Below are 17,534 nucleotides of genomic sequence, written 5' to 3' on the forward strand. Positions count from 1 at the left end.
TAAATTAAAAAAAGAAAAAAAATCACAGATTAGTTTACATTTTCTAAATTGTATATAAATGGTCTCATATAATATGTACTATATTAGGCACTGTATCTGTCTTCTTTCAGATAGTTTAGAGATTCATATATATTGTGCACATATCAATAGCTCACTCCTTTATTGTTAAATAGTATTCCTTTGTTTGGATGTATCAAATTTGTTTATCCACCCATCAATGCATAGACAGTTTGGGTTGTTCTCAGTTTTCTGCTGTTATAAATAAAGATGCTATCAGCAAGTGTGTATAATCGTATGTAGGACATATCACACTCCTCTTTGGTAAATACCGGGGTACAGTGGCTAGGTTATATGTAGGTGTATGTTTAACCTAAGTGCCAAGTGACCTAAGTAACTGTGGAAATGAGTGGCGCTTGTTAGGCTAAAAGCAAAAGGAACTGCACATAAGCACTGCATTCTAGCTGACGGTTATTTCCTTGTGTTAAACAATTATGATACTTGTATACATGTGTTTTTGAATCAAATAATTAAATAAATGGATGGTGGATAGTAGGAGCCAGGTTTCTCACTGTTGAAGTGAAAACTTATAGATAAGCAAGGGAAGGAGGCCAGAATGATCCTTGTGGTAATGGATTAAAACTGCAAATATCAGTAGGAACTCATGTTTAGCATAACAGACAGATGGTTACACATAGAAATGTCAATATTTATTGATATGCATATATACACACAGGTTAGTATATACTTTTACATTATTTTGCTCTGTCAGTTGAGAAATCCTAGAACAATGAGCACTCTTAGAGACTAAATTTTGGCTTCTAATACCATTCTGCAAAAAAAGAAACCACAGCCTCTGAGAAGAATGCCTAATCCTAGGACTGGTTAAAAAATATAAAAATGAAACTGGAGTATTCTATATTCCTAGAAAGTATGGAACTGCTCAAAAACAAGCAAGCTATGGGGGTATATAAATGGATACAAGAATCAACTGAAGAAGTCTCCAATTTGAGCAGTAAAATGAAGTAGCATTAGATTATAGCCAAAAGAATAAAATTAAGTACCCATGAGTCTATACAAACATAAATGAAGGGTTGAATAAATAAGAATATGAGGAGAGAGAGATCTCCCAAATAAAAGAGTTCCAAGTAATTTATATAAATACTCTGACTTTAAGGAGATGGCTCATAATTCCCTCCTCCTTAAGTGTGAGTGGTGTATAGGGACTTTATTCTAAATAATACAGTGTGTGAATGATGAAAGACAAAAAGAGTAACTTTACAATGGGTAAGAGTACCTCAGTCAGGTGATCAAGGTCAACATCTAGCATGGTAAGGCATGTTACTATGCCTTTGATGTGATGTGATAGGAACTGTACTTTTCCTCCCTAATATTTCTCTCCCAAAGCCATAACCCCAGTATAACCATGAGAAAAATACACAAATCTCAGAGTCATTTTGCAAAATATCTGACCAGTATGCTTCAAAACTGTTACTGTCATCCAAAACCAAAGTCTGAGAAACTGTCATAGTCAAAAGGAGGCCTAAGAGGACATGATTAAACATAACATATCTTTATGAGATCCTGGAGCCAGTTAATGACATTAGGTAAAAATCTAAGGAAATCTGAATAATTGCTAGACTTTAGTTAATAACAATGTATCTACTGATACATTGGCTCACTCTTTGTAATAAATACACTATATGAATATCATTAATAATGGAGGAAACTAGATACAGGGTGATTTCCCTGTATCCAGTGGCACTAGTGGTGAAGAATCTGCCTGCCAATGAGACATAAGAGACATGGGTTCCATCCCTGGGTTGGGAAGATCCCCTGAAGGGGGCATGGCAACCCGGTCCAGTATACTTGCCTGGAGAATTCCATGGACAGAGCCTGGTGGACTACAGTCCTTTCGGTAACAAAAAGATGGACATGACTGCAGTGAGTCACCATGCACGTATATATAGGGTATATGAAAACTCTCTAAACCATCTTCTCAACTCTCTATAAATCTAAAACTGTTCTAGAAAATAGTTTATTAGAATGAAAATAAATGGAGAGAAAACCTATAGATTAAAAAAGGCAAGGTGCTAAGTTGCTTCAGTCATGTCCGACTCTTTGTGACTCTCTGGACTGTAGCCCTCCAGGCTCCTCTGTCCATGGGATTTCCCAGGCAAGAATACTGGAGTGTGTTGCTATTTCCTCCTCCAGGGGATCTTCCCAACCCAGGGATCTAGCCCGCATCTCTTACACCTCCTGCATTGGCAGACGGGTTCTTTACCACTAGCGCCACCTGGGAAGCCTGGCAGGAAAAAGGGCATAAAAGGCAAAATAACCAAATAAAGAATAGACCTTGCTTGGATGCTGACTTAAATAATTTTTAAACATGCTGATGCAAAGAAAACATAAAATAAAGCCAACAGTGACACTTATGAGATTTGAATATTGACATTTAATGGTATCAAGGAATTTGTTACATTTTTAGATGTAATAGAATTATAGTTATTTTAAAACAGTATTTACATTTTACATACATACTGAACTATCATATTTATAGAAGAAATGATATGATATCTAGAAATTTCCTTCCAAATAACCTAAGGTAAGTGGTGGGTAGGGATATAGTTCAAAAAAGGTTGGTAATAAATGGATTTTTTTTTTTTGAAGCTGAGTGATGGGAGTAAGTCAAACATTATTTTTGTAAATGTCTGGAAATGTCTACTGCAAAACAGTTGAGAGAAAGAGAGTGAGAAAAACATTTTTTAGCAATTAGAATTTCAAAAGGAACAAGCAGTGCCCTCTATGGATATCAAACTTCTATCTCCCTCCTTCATTTGTCTAAGATTTTCCTGACTTCGGCCCCTGTTCCCCAACATTGCAGTTGTATAGCCATATCCTTGATGCCAATGGCTGCCCTCAATTTCCATATTTTATATAAGTCAGATTGTGGATGCCCAGACACAGGTTTGCCAGATGAAACAGGGCAGCCTTTGACAGCTATATCTGGTATCCTCCATAGGAATTATCAAGTCTCCAGAAACCTACTTAAGCAGTTAAAGATCATTCTAGAACTCCCAATACAATGTGGCCTTACAGCTCCATTGAATCCAGTTCACAAAGAGTACCTTTGTCAATGAGGACATAAATCTTTCTCCAGAACCACTGCCAGCAACATCTAAAGGCGTGAAAGTCACATTTTTACTAAAAAAGAGGGCGTGAAAAGGAAAAAGAATGAAAAAGAGGGAAAGAGTGAGAGGGACAGAAAATTGCAGGATCATCTTGCTGAACAGAAACAAATGACTATCAACAAAGTAATTATTAGGCAAAAGGCACTTCCAGCAAGTATAAAGGGAATTTCTGAAAGTTAAGCATTTAAGTTCCATGCTCCTGAAATCTTCAGGGTTTTGAGAGTGCTAGAAATTCTTAAATTTTCTTAAATTCTTTCAAAATTTTTATTGAGAGATAATTTAAGCCCTGTAAAATACAAACTTTTGGTACATAGTTCTGAATTTTGACAAATGCATTCAATCATATAACCATTACTACAATCAAGCATACTTGACCAGCTCCCGGTCTTGTCTTTGCTGACAGTATGTCAGTGATGCCATCCAACCATCTCATCCTCTGTCGTCCCCTTCTCCTCTTGCCTTCAATCTTTCCCAGCATCAGGGTCTTTTTCAATGAATTGGCTCTTCCCATCAGGTATTCAAAGTATTGGAGCTTCAGCATCAGTCCTTCCAATGCATATTCAGGTTTGATTTCCTTTAGGATTGACAGGTTAGATCTCGTTGCAGTCCAAGGGACTCTCAAGAGTCTTCTCCAACACTACAGTTCAAACGCATCTATTCTTCTGCACTCAGCTTTCTTTATGGTCCAACTCTCACATCCGTACACAACTATTGAAAAAACCATAGCTTTGACTATGTGCACCTTTGTCAGCAAAGTGATGTCTCTGCTTTTTAATATGGTGTCTAGATTTGTCACAACTTTGCTTCCAAGGAGCAAGTGTCTTTTAATTTTATGGCTGCAGTCAGCATCTGCAGTGATTTTGGAGCCCAAGAAAATAAAATCTGTCACTATTGCCACTTTTTCCCTGTCTATTTGCCATGAAGTGATGGGAATGGATGCCACGATCCTAGTTTTTTGAATGCTGTGTTTTAAGCCAGCCTTTTCATTCTCCTCTTTCACTTTCATCAAGAGGTTCTTTAGTTCCTCTTCACTTTCTGACACTAGGGTGGTATCATCTGCCTAACAATGGTTGTTGATATTTATCCCAGCAATCTTGATTCCAGCTTGTGCTTCATCCAGCCCAGCAGTCTTCATGATGTACTCTGCATAGAATTTAAATAAGCAGAGTGACAATATACAGCCTTATCATACTTCTTTCCTGATTTGGAACCAGTCTGTTGTTCCATGTCTGGTTCTAACTGTGGCTTCTTGACCTGCATACAGGTTTCTTAGGAAGCAGGCAAGGTGGTCTGGTATTCCCATCTCTTCAGGAATTTTCTACAGTTTGTTGCAATCCACACAGTCAAAGGATTTACTGTAGTCATGATGTAGAAGTAGATGTTCTTCTGAAATTACCTTGGTTTCTCTATGATCCAACAGAAGTTGGCTATGTGATCTCTGGTTCCTCAGTCTTTCCTAAATCCAGCTTGTACATCTTGTTCATGTACTGTTGAAGCCTAGCTTGAAGGATTTTGAATATTACCTTGCTAGCATTGGAGAAGGCAATGGCACCCCGCTCCAGTACTCTCGCCTGGAAAAATCCCATGGACAGAGGAGCCTGGTGGGCTGCAGTCCATGGGGTCGCTGAGTCCAACACAACTGAGTGACTTCACTTTCACTTTTCACTTTCATGCATTGGAGAAGGAAATGGCAACCCACTCCAGTGTTCTTGCCTGGAGAATCCCAGGGACAGGGGAGCCTGATGGGCTGCCATCTCTGGGGTCGCACAGAGTCGGACACGACTGAAGCGACTTAGCAGCAGTAGCAGCAGCATGTGAAATGACCGTAATTGAATGGTAGTTTGAACATTCTTGGCATTAGTCTTCCTTGGGACTGGAATGAAAATTGACCTTTTCCAGTCCTGTGATCACTGCTGAGTTTCCAAAATTGTTGACATATTGAGTGGAACACTTTAACAACATTATCTTTTAGCTTTTAGCTGTCTTGGATAAATATCTAAGAGTAGATTTGCTGAATCTCATGGTGAATATAATTTTACCTTTGTAAGAAACTGCCAATCAGTTTCCCAAGGTGGTTGTACCATTTTGCTTCCTCAGCAGTAACGTATGAGAATCCTGGTTGCTCTCCATTCTCATGAATACTCTGTATCCTCAGTTTTTCCCCCATTCTAACAGGTGTATTGTTGTATCTCATTGTGGTTTTAACTTACAGTTCCCTGATGGATAATGATATTGAACATCCTAAGGTGTTTATTGTCTATGTGTAAATCACCTTTATCCTGTTCAAATCTTTTGCCCAATTTTTAACTGGACTGTCTTCTTTCTGAGAGTTCTTTGTGTATTCTGGACACAAGCCCTTTACCAGACGTATGCCCTGATGTTCTTTCATTTTGTTAACAGTGGCCTCCACGGTCAGCTTGACTGGACATGGGGTACTCAGATTAGACACTATTTCTGCATGTGTCTGTGAGGATGTTCGCAGATGAGATGTGCACTTGAGTCGACAGACTCAGTAAAACAGACTGCCCTCTCCAACAAGTGTAGGTATCATCTAATTGTCTGAGGGCCCAAAGAAGAGAAAAGGGAGACACAGGAGGAATTTTCCTCTTCCTTCCTGACTCATTGCTTGCACTGAGACATCAATCTTCTCCTGCCTCAGTGCTCTTGGCTCCTAGTGTTTCAGACCTGGACTGGAAACTACATCATCAGCTGCCCCAGTTCTCATATCTGGTACAGAATCATCCCACTGAGGGACTTCTCAATCTCCAAAATTGCATGAACCTATTCCTTATAATAAATCTTTTCCTATGCATTGGTTTGGCCAAAAAGTCCGTTCGTGATTTTCCATAACATCTTATGGAAATACCCAAGCAAACATTTTGGTCAACTCAATATATATCCCATTGGTTTCGTTTCTCTGGAGAACCCTGACTAATACAGTGGCTTTCAAATAGAATAATTTTGATAAAGTTGAATTTAGCATTTAAAAAAAATTTTCATGGTTTGGCTTTTTGTGTCTTCTTTAAGAAATTGTTACCTAACAGAAAATCATAAAGAATTCTGTATTTTTCTCCTAGAAGCTGTATCATTTTAGGTTCCATTTAAATCTGTTATCCAGTGTGAGTTAATTTTTCCCTGAGGTGTGAGGTAAGGACAGAGTACCCTTTTATTTTTTCACATGTAGATGTCTAATTGTCCCAGCACCATTTGTGGAGAAGACTATTCCTTCTCCATTGAATTATCTTGTCATGTTTGTCAAAATCAATTGAAATAAGTCCTATTTCTGGACCCTCTAGTCTGCCATTCAGAGTTGCCACTTGGAGAAGGCAATAGCAACCCACTCTAGTACTCTTGCCTGGAAGATCCCATGGACCAGAGGAGCCTGGTGGGCTGCAGTCCATGGGGTCGTGAAGAGTTGGACACGACTGAGCGACTTCAGTTTCACTTTTCACTTTCATGCATGGGTGAAGGAAATGGCAACCCACTCCAGTGTTCTTGCCTGGAGAATCCCAGGGACGGGGGAGCCTGGTGGGCTGTCGTCTATGGGGTTGCACAGAGTTGGACATGACTGAAGTGACTTAGCAGCAGCAGCAGCAGCAGTCTGCCATTAAACTATGGTCTGTCCTTAGGCCCATGTCATAGTGACTTCATTACTGACGCTTTATAACAAATTGTAAAATCAGGTAAAGTGAGTCTTCCAACTTTGTCCTGCCTGAAAACAGCTTGGCTATTCCAGAACTATTGACCTTCCAAGTACATTTTAGAATTAGTTTGTCAAGAGTTACCTAAAGACTGGTGGATTTTGATTGGGAATATAATCTATATATCAATTTCAGAAAAATAAACCTCTTAACAATATTGAGTCTTCTATTCCCTGAACACAAAATACCTATCAATTTATTTAGTTCTTCTTTATCTCATCAAGGTTTTATAGCTACTAACATATAAGACTTGCATATATTTTGTTAAATTTATTGCTAAACATGATGGTTTTGATGCTATTACAAATGATTTTGATTTTTAATTCACCTTTCATTTCTCATATATAGATATACAACTGACTTTTTATATATTATTCTTGCATCCTGAAAAATTATTTCAGGATAGTAGGGATTGGTTACATGGGGTGGGGTGAGTCTGAAAAAGAGAGAACATCTCATTCGAAGGTACTGAGGCATGAACAAGATGAAATAGGCAAGATGGTCACTCTAAACATTCCATCCCGATCCAAGTGTCAACAGCAAAGGAGGAGGTTACAGGAGGTGGTAGGTTGTGAAGTTACAGGGAGTAATTTACAGCGGGTAGGGTAGTTAAGCCAAGTTAAGGAGTTAAGAGGCTTGGACTTTATTCAGAATAGAGTGGGCATACCATTTGAAAGGCTTTAAACCATCAAGTTCCATATTAGATTGTTTAGAGAGAATACAATGGCACCACACTCCAGTACTCTTGCCTGGAAAATTCCATGGATGGAGGAGCTGGTAGGCTGCAGTCCATGGGATCACTGAGAGTCAGACACGACTGAGTGATTTCACTTTCACTTTTCACTTTCATGCACTGGAGAAGGAAATGGCAACCCACTCCAGTGTTCTTGCCTGGAGAATCCCAGGGACGGCGGAGCCTGGTGGGCTGCTGCCTATGGGGTCGCACAGAGTCGGACATGACTGAATCGACTTAGCAGCAGCCGCAGCAGCAGAGAGAATACACAAATGGTTATGAAATGAATGGATTTGACTGAAGGGAAGGGAGGAGATGGATCAGAAAATATTTGACATGAGACTGGCTAAGGAGTTATTAAAATAATCCAGGACATAAGAAGATAAGGCAGAAACTAAGGAGAATGAGGGCTGGGGAGATCCCTGACACATTGGTAGTCGAGTCAGCTGGTTTTGGTACCTTGGCACTCAGGTGCCAGCTCCTCCTCACTGCCCAAGAGGATCCCATCCACACGTGTACAATAAATAAAGTCTCTCTAAACTCAGAAAATGTCATAATTCTCTGTGCTATGTGGTCTGTAATTAACTTAAATATTTCAGCATAGGCATTGTGTAATGGGTAGGTACACCAGTTTTAATTCAAATCCAAGGGATGGTTATTTATCCTTTGATGGTTAGTTATCAACTAATCAAAAATAAACTCTGTAAGGGGGTGAGTTAACATCTGACGTCAGTTCTCCAAAGGACATAGTTACCTCATCACTTTCCATGTGACTATGCCTGGGGGAGGGGTGGCTACCACAAAGGGAATTAGAGATACTGTTTCACTGGTGAAACTTTTAGTACATACAGATTAACTAGGAATCCTCGAACTTGCACAAATTAGGAATTTACAACAGATTTTGGAGCCCTGTGTCAGGGACAGGGTCAAAGACCAAATACTAGAATAAGATGCTCCTAGTTCTTATCACTCAGGAAGTTATAAGGGTGAGGAGCTCTGTGCCAGGTGGCAGGAGCATAAACCAACATATATTTTCTGTAATCTCAGTTTCTCTTTGGGTTTATAAACCATCACCCAGAACATTCTGTCTGCTGACCCAACTATCAATACAACTCAAGTGGATTCTTCTGCCACTAAAATGCTATTACATCTGTTTTGAGTGAACCTTTCATGCAAAACACTTGTAAAGTGTAAAGACGAAAGCAAGCTGACCAACAAAGGTGTCACTAGGGTTGCTTTGCCAGCCGAGACAGGCTTGTCTGGGAAGCCAGATTGCATCTGCTTTCATGGCAGCCCAGCTCCAGGCAGAGAGGTTGGGAGAAAGGGACCTAGAACTCTCACGTCCCATTGTTCCCTGCCTATAACCTGAGCCCAAGTAACACAGATCAGTTAGATGCTTTTTCTAACTCTTCCTTTCAGAAGTCTCTGAGCTCTCCAATACTGTCCCACAAAACTGCTCACATCATCAGTTCCCTGATCAATCTTTCCTGGGGCACAGCTTTCCGGTCCTCTCAGTCCCAGGCAACCCATCTCCAGTTCACATCATCTCCCCTTCTGTGGGCATCTCACACCTTCTGAACTGCCACAGCTATCAGTTTAACTGATGGTCATTCCATGTGCTGATCTGTCCTCTCCAAGTGGAAGAAAGACTCTAAGAGGCTCAGGTCTCCTCATCCTTTCTTCCCTTTCATATTTTAAATACTATGGTTTGGCACTATCGTTGACTTTGGGATACACAGTTCTGGTGAGCAAAGGAGACAGTTCCTGCCCTAACCCAACATCCAGTTTTGGGATGGAAGACAGACAAGAAAATGGGCCATTAGAGTAGACTACAGTAAGGGACAGAATAAACCCATTTGTTTATTCATTCACTCATTCCACAAGAGGATACCAAGCTCCTACTATTAGCCACTGGGGAATATAACTGCTTTAGACAGAGCCTGTCCTCATCCACTCATAGTCCAGAAAAGACAAGGCATGACTGGAGGGTCAACTAGCCAACAATCAGAAGGTGAAATGGAAACTACATCCTGAAGTACGGAGAGTTGCAAGGTAGGGTTGATACCCACCAGTTACTTGGAACTGAGCAGTACTTGAGGCTGCTGGGAACCTTCAGCTCCCGCTTCCCCTCCACCTGTCTCTAATCCAGCCTTTCTTATGGAGAAAAATAAAGAAACAGCCATGACATCTGCATATTCGTCACATTGCACGGTGCAGGGCACCCCCCTCTCCAGTTAGAATTCTCCCCAGAACCCCCTTTGATGGTGGAAATTCCCAGAGAAGTTACTAGCTTGGGGGGTTTTCCTTGAACAGTAGATACTAATTTTTCCTTCAAATCTGCTAAGTCCCAGACTCCATTTATATTCAACCCACAGGAATCCCATTTTCCCTGAAGTAAGAATGCATTTCATGAAGCAGGTTTCTCATTGAAAAGAAACAGAGCAACATGTGACAAGATCACCTCTCAACCCCCTTACATCCCTGTTTCCTGGCTCTAGGGTTCTGATGCACAGGTGGAGGAAGGGGAACCTGGACCAAACTTGCATTCAGACCACAACTCCGAAGCTTTGCTGCAACTCCTATGGGACTCCCTGTGTCACACAGCATAGGGTGTTCCCAGCACCCCCACCCCCACCCCTGAGAGAATTCTGCTGTGTGAGGATGAATCAGCAGAATTTGCCAAATTTTAAGGTGGGAGGGACTGCCGACATGGCCTCTGTGTCCTGACTGGGGAGTGTGGTCTCCCCTCTCTGCACTTGGCAGTCTCTCAAGATCTTTGCCCAAGAGATGCCCTCCTGCAAGGCACAAAGTCTCAGTTCCAACGTGACTTATTCCTGGTGATGTCATCCTTGAGCTCTGTCTCCACGGCTGGCACCACTCAGGATGAGGGGCAGGGCAGTCCTCACTTCCCACAGTGAGTCATGTGTCACCCACATGGCTACACAGACCTGCTCACAAAAGTACTGGCATGAGAACATACAACTGCTACTGCTGCGTCACTTCAGTCGTGTCCGAATCTGTGTGACCCCATAGACAGCAGCCCACCAGGCTCCTGGAGTGGGTTGCCATTTCCTTCTCCAATGCATGAAAGTGAAAAGTGAAAGTAAAGTCGCTCAGTCGTGTCCGACTCTTAGCGACCCCATGGACTGCAGACTACCAGGCTCCTCCATCCATGGGATTTTCCAGGCAAGAGTACTGGAGTGGGGTGCCATCGCCTTCTCCGAACGTACAACTACTCAACACTGAATGAGCAAAAGAATGCTAATCCATATTTTCTACAGAATAAAATGATTTTTTTAGAGGTGGTGAGAACTATGTAGAGAACGGGTAGCCCGCCTAAGGATCGAGTAGACAGGCCCAGCTTCACAAATTATTTCTTCCTCCATGCTTGATTTTATACAGCTTAATGCCAAGTCTTTGTTCTTCCTTCAGTTTCAGAACCTTCTCTTCTGATCTCGCTTTACATAAAATACATTTGAAAGGTCAAAGAAAAAGCCACTGATAATCCTGTCTCAGTGGAGACAGCAATTTTTATCTCCTCTCATCAAGGTGAGCTATGAAGAATATATTTTGATTTCATCTGTTTTTTTTTTAATCCCCTTGTGATAGCAATACTAAAAAGCCAGGGAATTTTTGTCTTTTTAAGACCCATTTTAGAGCATTAAAAAACTCTGTTTCTCATTACGAGCCTCACAGCATCCCTATATGGTGAGCAAGGTGGTCTTACTCCATTTTTCAGATGAGGAAACTGAGGCTCCGAGATGTTACATAACTTAACCAAAGTCATTCAAGTCAAAAGCGGGAGAGTCAAGTCTGAATTTTTTTTTTCTTCTTTTTTTTTTTTGCTCAATGTTCAAGATTTGTTTTGTTAAAATGAACAGTAAAAAGAAAACACTAAGGATCTGAATAATTCACCATGGGGAAAGTGAGCACACTAAATAGGTTAATAGTTTATTAAATTCTGAGGTTTTGATGTTTCCTTAAGATTATGATGGGCGTAGAACCAACCATATTCCCACTGACAATCTCATTCACATGGGATTACTTAGAACTAAAGTGAACAGCTGTTACCACGGAAACTTCTGAAAGTATTACAGATCCATGGTGGTATAAAAGGGGCCTAGAGTAGGATATGTTTTGATTTTCTAATGACTAGTCAGCTTAACTCAGCATTATTTGTCCAGGTTTTGCCCTCAGACATTCCAACATATTCTGCAGTTAGCTCAAGAGACAATGAATGATAGCTTTTAAAAACTCTCAATGTTGGGAACCCTTGGGAAAAATCCTCTAATTAAGATGAAAGATGCAGGTGGGTGTGCTGCATCTTGGAGAAGATGAGGCAGGGCAGAGGAATAGAAAGCAGGAGAGTCTGGAAAATGTGAGGAGGGGCATCGCTCCATTCTCCTTCGCTGAGCAGAACACAGGAGCTGGCTTCTATGGCTCTCCCCACTCCTGGAGCCTGCTCCGCTCTCTGGCTGTCCGGAAGACATTCAACTCTGGCCCCAGGGGTCCTGCGGAGGGAGGTATCAGTAATATCTCTTCAATCACTGACTTTCTGCACCAAAGCTATTGTTTCCCAACCATTCCCTTATAGGCTTATGGGTGACTGGTCTGCATACCAGTTAAGACCCTGCAACTCTGCTGTTGATGCCTTCTGGAAATTTATTTAGAAAATAACATTCTACCCACCATTTATTCTATCCTCTTCACAAAGAGATTACATTAAATTGGACAGATGAGTTAATAAAATCCTATCATTTGTAATCAATGGAATGAGTTCATCGGCAGAGGCTCAGCACAGGGTACCACGGTCAGACAGGCAGGAACATCACGGGCCAACCTGAGAGCATCAGTCAAGGCACACAGAATGGGATGTCTGCCAGACACAGGAAGGGTAGAGCATTCTGGGTAAGGGGAACAGTGCATGCAAACTCAGAGACTTGAAAAATATAGTGTGTTTGGCAGATAGTCAAATGCTTGTGTTAAATTAACGTGTGTGTGTTACATTCTTACACACACTGTAAGGCTAGTTGAGGGCCAAGTTGGAAAGGCCGTGAGTGCTGTGTTGTGGAGTCTGCATTTGATCCTGCCCCAGTGAGGTGGGTTTTTAAGCAGTAGAGTGAGAGGATAAGTTCTGAGCTCTAGAACTAGTGGCAGTGGGGTGAAAGGGGAAGAGACTGGAGGTTTGAGGCCAGGTTGGAGCAGTTGGAGGAGTCATGGAAATGACAGAGGACGCCAAGCCTGGCCCAGGTGGGTAGTGAATCAACCGTAACAGTAATAATGGGCATTGAAAAGGAAGATACCATTGTAGATAACCCAACCGACTGACAAAGACGGAGGGCTGAATACCCCTGGGTGCCAGGAGGCATATCTGGGGCTTCCATGAGAAGCCTCTGCCAAGTAGAACTCCAGCAAGCCTGTGCTCAGGAAGATTGTTATAAAATGTGCAGAGTGTTTTGTTTTTTGAAAGAAATAGTATAACAGTTACTTGTGTGTGTGTGTGTGTGTGTGTGTGTGTGTTATGTGCTCAGTTGTGTCTGACTCTTTGAGACCCCATGGACTGTAGACTGCTAGGCTCCTCTGTCCATGGGATTCTCCAGGCAAGAATACTGGAGTGGGTTGCCATTTCCAACTCCAGAGACCGAACCTGTGTCTCCTGCATCTCCTGCATTGGCAGGCGGATTCTTTACCACTAAGCCACCTGGGAAACTCCATAACAATTACTTAAGAAAGGCCTTAAAATCACTGAGTTTGTTTTTTTTCCATCAAGTGTTAACTTCTGAGCAGAGAGGTCTACCACTAGGGACTGATAAGGTGGGGGCAGGACATTTCTTTATATCACTTTAGCTGAAGACATTTCTCTATTGCTTTCATACTGCTGCTGCTGCTAAGTCACCTCAGTTGTGTCCGACTCTGTGTGACCCCATAGACGGCAGCCCACCAGGCTGCCCCATCCCTGGGATTCTCCAGGCAAGAGTACTGGAGTGGGTTGCCATTGCCTTCTCCAGTGCATGAAAGTGAAAAGTGAAAGTGAAGTTGCTCAGTTGTACTATTGTTTTATTTTTTTTCCTCCTGCAATTAATCTGCCACCTCGTGGCCTAATGAGAAATTTCAGTTTTCACAGACTGGAGAAGGAGAATGGATGAAGTAGGAATCGATATTCTTTTGGCCAATATAAGCGTTAACACACTATTGACTGCCATGAACAGTACATCAGTACAGGATTGCCTCTCTTTCACTATAAAATGCCCCTATCTACTATCCAAAAGGCATTTTGCAATTTCCCAAGAATTAATGGAATAAGAAGAGTATGAATCATAGTCACTTCTTACATCTGTATGCTTCTGACTCCATAAACTGAAAACTAGAATATGGTCCTTATATTTTAATGGGAAGCAAGATTGCCCTAAAAGGTATAAAGTGCCCTCAACATATAAATATTGCTTAAAAACAATAAGGTGAATTTACAAACATAGATGAAACCTGGATACTAAGCAAATATCCATTAAACTAAAATGAGAAGTGAACACAAGCTGATGGATGCAATCCCTTTTCTTGGGCTGAGTCATGAGATCAGTTTCTAACAACTGATCTTGAGAAACTGAGAGGATGCTTGTGTGGGTGATGGGTGGTCCTTGAGCCTAATTACTTCTTAGAGTCTACACACAAAAAATAAGCAAAGGACCCATCCCAATATGTCTTGGTCATCAGGAGTACAGTATGGCAAAGTGGTAATGGGGGTCAGCCTGGGATTCTGCTGGCTTCTGCTGTGTACACTTTTAACCTTTTAGTTCGTGGATAATAGTGATGCAAGGAGGCGAGTCCCAGGAAATGGATGGGCTGGGGCACTTGAGAGCCAGTCTAGTGAACACTGGCTCAATTTAGTCCTGCCCTTAGTTCAACCTATCCTCAGTCTCAGAAATTCTGCCTAAAGAAGGGTGTCTTTCAATTGAGAGATAATTGCATATCATATTATATTCATTTCAGGTGTACAACACAATGACTTGATATTTGTATATATTGCAAAATGATTAAAGATGGTTTTTAATAGGTACCTTCTTCTCATATAAAAATCATAAATATAGATATGATCAAAGTTTATTTTCGTTCTACTATGAAGCAAGGGTGTCCAAAGCCAATTAAAAGCATGTATAAGATTTTTACGGAGAAGGCAATGGCACCCCACTCAAGTACTCTTGCCTGGAAAATCCCATGGATAGAGGAGCCTGGTAGGCTGCAGTTCATGGGGTCGCTAAGAGTTGGACATGACTGAGCGACTTCACTTTCACTTTTCTGCATTGGAGAAGGAAATGGCAACCCACTCCAGTGTTCTTGCCTGGAGAATCCCAGGGACTGGGGAGCCTGGTGGGCTGCCGTCTATGGGGTCGCACAGAGTCAGACACGACTGAAGCGATTTAGCGGTAGCAGAAGAGGCTTAGCAGCAGTAGCAGTAGCAGCATAAGATTTTTAAAGGATATTTCAGCCATCTAGTTGCTAGTGACTTTCCTATTTCCATTTGTATATCTTCATTTTAATCTGACAACACAACTGTCATTAATTCTAAAAATATTTTTGTCAATCCTGTTTTCTAGGTCTAAGCATACTGTTCATAGTGATAGTGCAGTGTCCTCCTTCCTGAGATTTATCTTTCATATTTGTTATATTTCTTAAGGAATTGGCACATAAACTGCATAAACTCCTTTCCGAATTTGGAAATGTTGCTAAGTCACTTCAGTCGTGTCCGATTCTGTGTGACCGCATAGATGGCAGCCCACCAGGCTCCCCCGTCCCTGGGATCCTCCAGGCAAGAACACTGGAGTGGGTTGCCATTTCCTTCTCCAATGCATGAAAGTGAAAAGGGAAAGTGAAGCCGCTCAGTCATGTCCGACTTAGCAACCCCATGGACTGCAGCCTACCAGGCTCCTCCATCCACGGGATTTTCCAGGCAAGAGCACTGGAGTGGGTTGCCATTGCCTTCTCCGGAATTTGGTAATAGTTTGTTAATAACAAGTTTCAATGATTCTAATACATGAAAGAAATAGTTTTGAAACATATGCTTCTGATTTTTTTAACTCATTTAGAATACTGCCTTCACCCTGAGCCCAGATTATGATATTGATGATGATGATGATGATGAATTTTACTCTATTTGCAATGTATCAAAGAATGTGAAAGCTGGAAGGAAACTGAAAGGCAATCAAGTCCACTCAGCTGCTGTTTTAAGTCATGTCTGTGCTGAAAACCTAATTTTGATCTAATGGGTTCTGCATGCCCATTGATGGAGAGGAAAAGGGAACCAATTAATATGTAGAAGATCATGGAAAATATTATGGAACTGATATGGAAACAAAAGTGATCATTTCTGTGATCCCACAGATAGAAGAAGCTGAGGCAGCAGGCATGGATGGAGTTGAGAGTCCAGGAGGCTGGGACAGAGGTAGGTTGGCTGGAGGTGCAGGTAACAAAAGATAAAGGAAACTGGGGTAAGAATAGCATAGATCTAGGAGAGCCAAGGGGCAAACATCCTGGACTCGGGAAAGATGCAAGACCAGTAGAGGGCTCAAGTACCTATCTTAGGGTTCATCATCTGTTGGGAGGAGTGTGCAGGTAAGGGAGGAAGTGTCACAGATTCTGCCCCAGCAGTGTAATGAAGTAGACATTTGGGTGGTGACCTGGAAAGTGGTGGAAAGAGCTTTGAAAAATCCTAACACCCAGGTCACATACCTCATTCTGGGAGTGGAACCCAGGCACCCTATTTTTCAAAGCTCTTCACATGTTTCAACGTGAGACAAGGTTGAGAAATACTAGTGTAGATAGCAGGAGATTTCTACCCATAGCAGGTAGAAAGGCGACGTCAACTTAAAAGATTAGATGTGATACAGCTATTGGCCTGCTACCTCTAACCTGCAAGTAGCACTTGATTTAACTCTGACTGAGGCCTGGGCTGTGTTAGGAGCTCAGTTCCCATCAGCTGGTGGGAGAGCTGGGATTAATATCACCGCCTTCAACATACACCCTATCCCTGGGGCAGCCTAGTTGCACAGGACTACAACATTTTTCCCTCTCCCAGTCCTCTTGACTGACATTTCTGGGTTTCAGTCTCACACCTGCTGGAACTGAATTCTGCTCAGTACATCAATCAATGATTCCTGGAACTCCCTTTTCCCTGGAGCTGGACTGTGATCCCTCGTCACTGGCTGTGAGCTGAAAGCCTTCTGAAGCTTAATGAATCTCTCCACTGATCATTGGATTAGATATTTCTGGTATCAGTTCCAACATGGAAAGAGCTGAGGTCCTGGAATCCTTTGGGACAAAGGTATTTGCATGGCTCGCCCCTCTCTTTGGGACCATCTGCATAACTTCCTGGACTCTGAACATCCCAGATCTCAGCTGCCTCCCCTTACTACTGGTGCATCACTTCTTCAAAACTGAGGCTAAATGGTCAGAGCTCAAAATCATGCCACTAGTTGGTGGGAGCTTAAAACCTGAGCATTCCTGGGGGCTCAGGTGTTTTGGTGATGGAGAAATCCATGGGAAGGCACTTGAAACTCATACAGTATTCCTTAATGAACTCATCACCTGGAGTCACCATAATGTCTTCTGCAGGAAAGAAAAGGATGAGGGCAAATGAGATGTGAGTGATGAATGCAACAGAATTGGGAAGGAGGGGCATGCTCTGCTTAGAGAATTGTCTAAAGCAAAGTAGGGCAAGTGAGGTGGGTTTGGGTTTACCCACAGCCACAGTAGACATAGCTCATTGATTGCAACATTCTTGCCTGGCACACCCAGATTTTGACTTAAAATCGGTCTCTACAGTGTTCTAGGTATTCACTACGAATCAATTAGAGCTGTCATGCAAGTTGAAAATTATGATCCATGCTGGATCTAAGTGAAGAAGCACCTTTTAAAATA

General features: G+C 41.9%; 1 long non-coding RNA gene across 2 annotated transcripts in view; it reads right to left on the reverse strand.

Annotated features, from left to right (window-relative positions):
* LOC139182701 (uncharacterized) overlaps positions 1-17,534 on the reverse strand; it is a 697,507-nt gene that overhangs the window by 126,657 nt on the left and 553,316 nt on the right. Inside the window, exon 6 of one of the 2 annotated variants that reach the window (XR_011566224.1) lies at positions 2,094-12,133. The exons of the other annotated variant lie outside the window; for it this stretch is intronic. This is a non-coding gene — a long non-coding RNA (uncharacterized lncRNA). Of the gene's footprint in view, positions 1-2,093; positions 12,134-17,534 lie in introns of those variants that run through there. 2 annotated transcript variants of the gene reach the window in all.

Source organism: Bos indicus, chromosome 4, assembly GCF_029378745.1.
Source record: "Bos indicus isolate NIAB-ARS_2022 breed Sahiwal x Tharparkar chromosome 4, NIAB-ARS_B.indTharparkar_mat_pri_1.0, whole genome shotgun sequence".
In the NCBI taxonomy this organism is placed as follows: Eukaryota; Metazoa; Chordata; class Mammalia; order Artiodactyla; family Bovidae; genus Bos; species Bos indicus.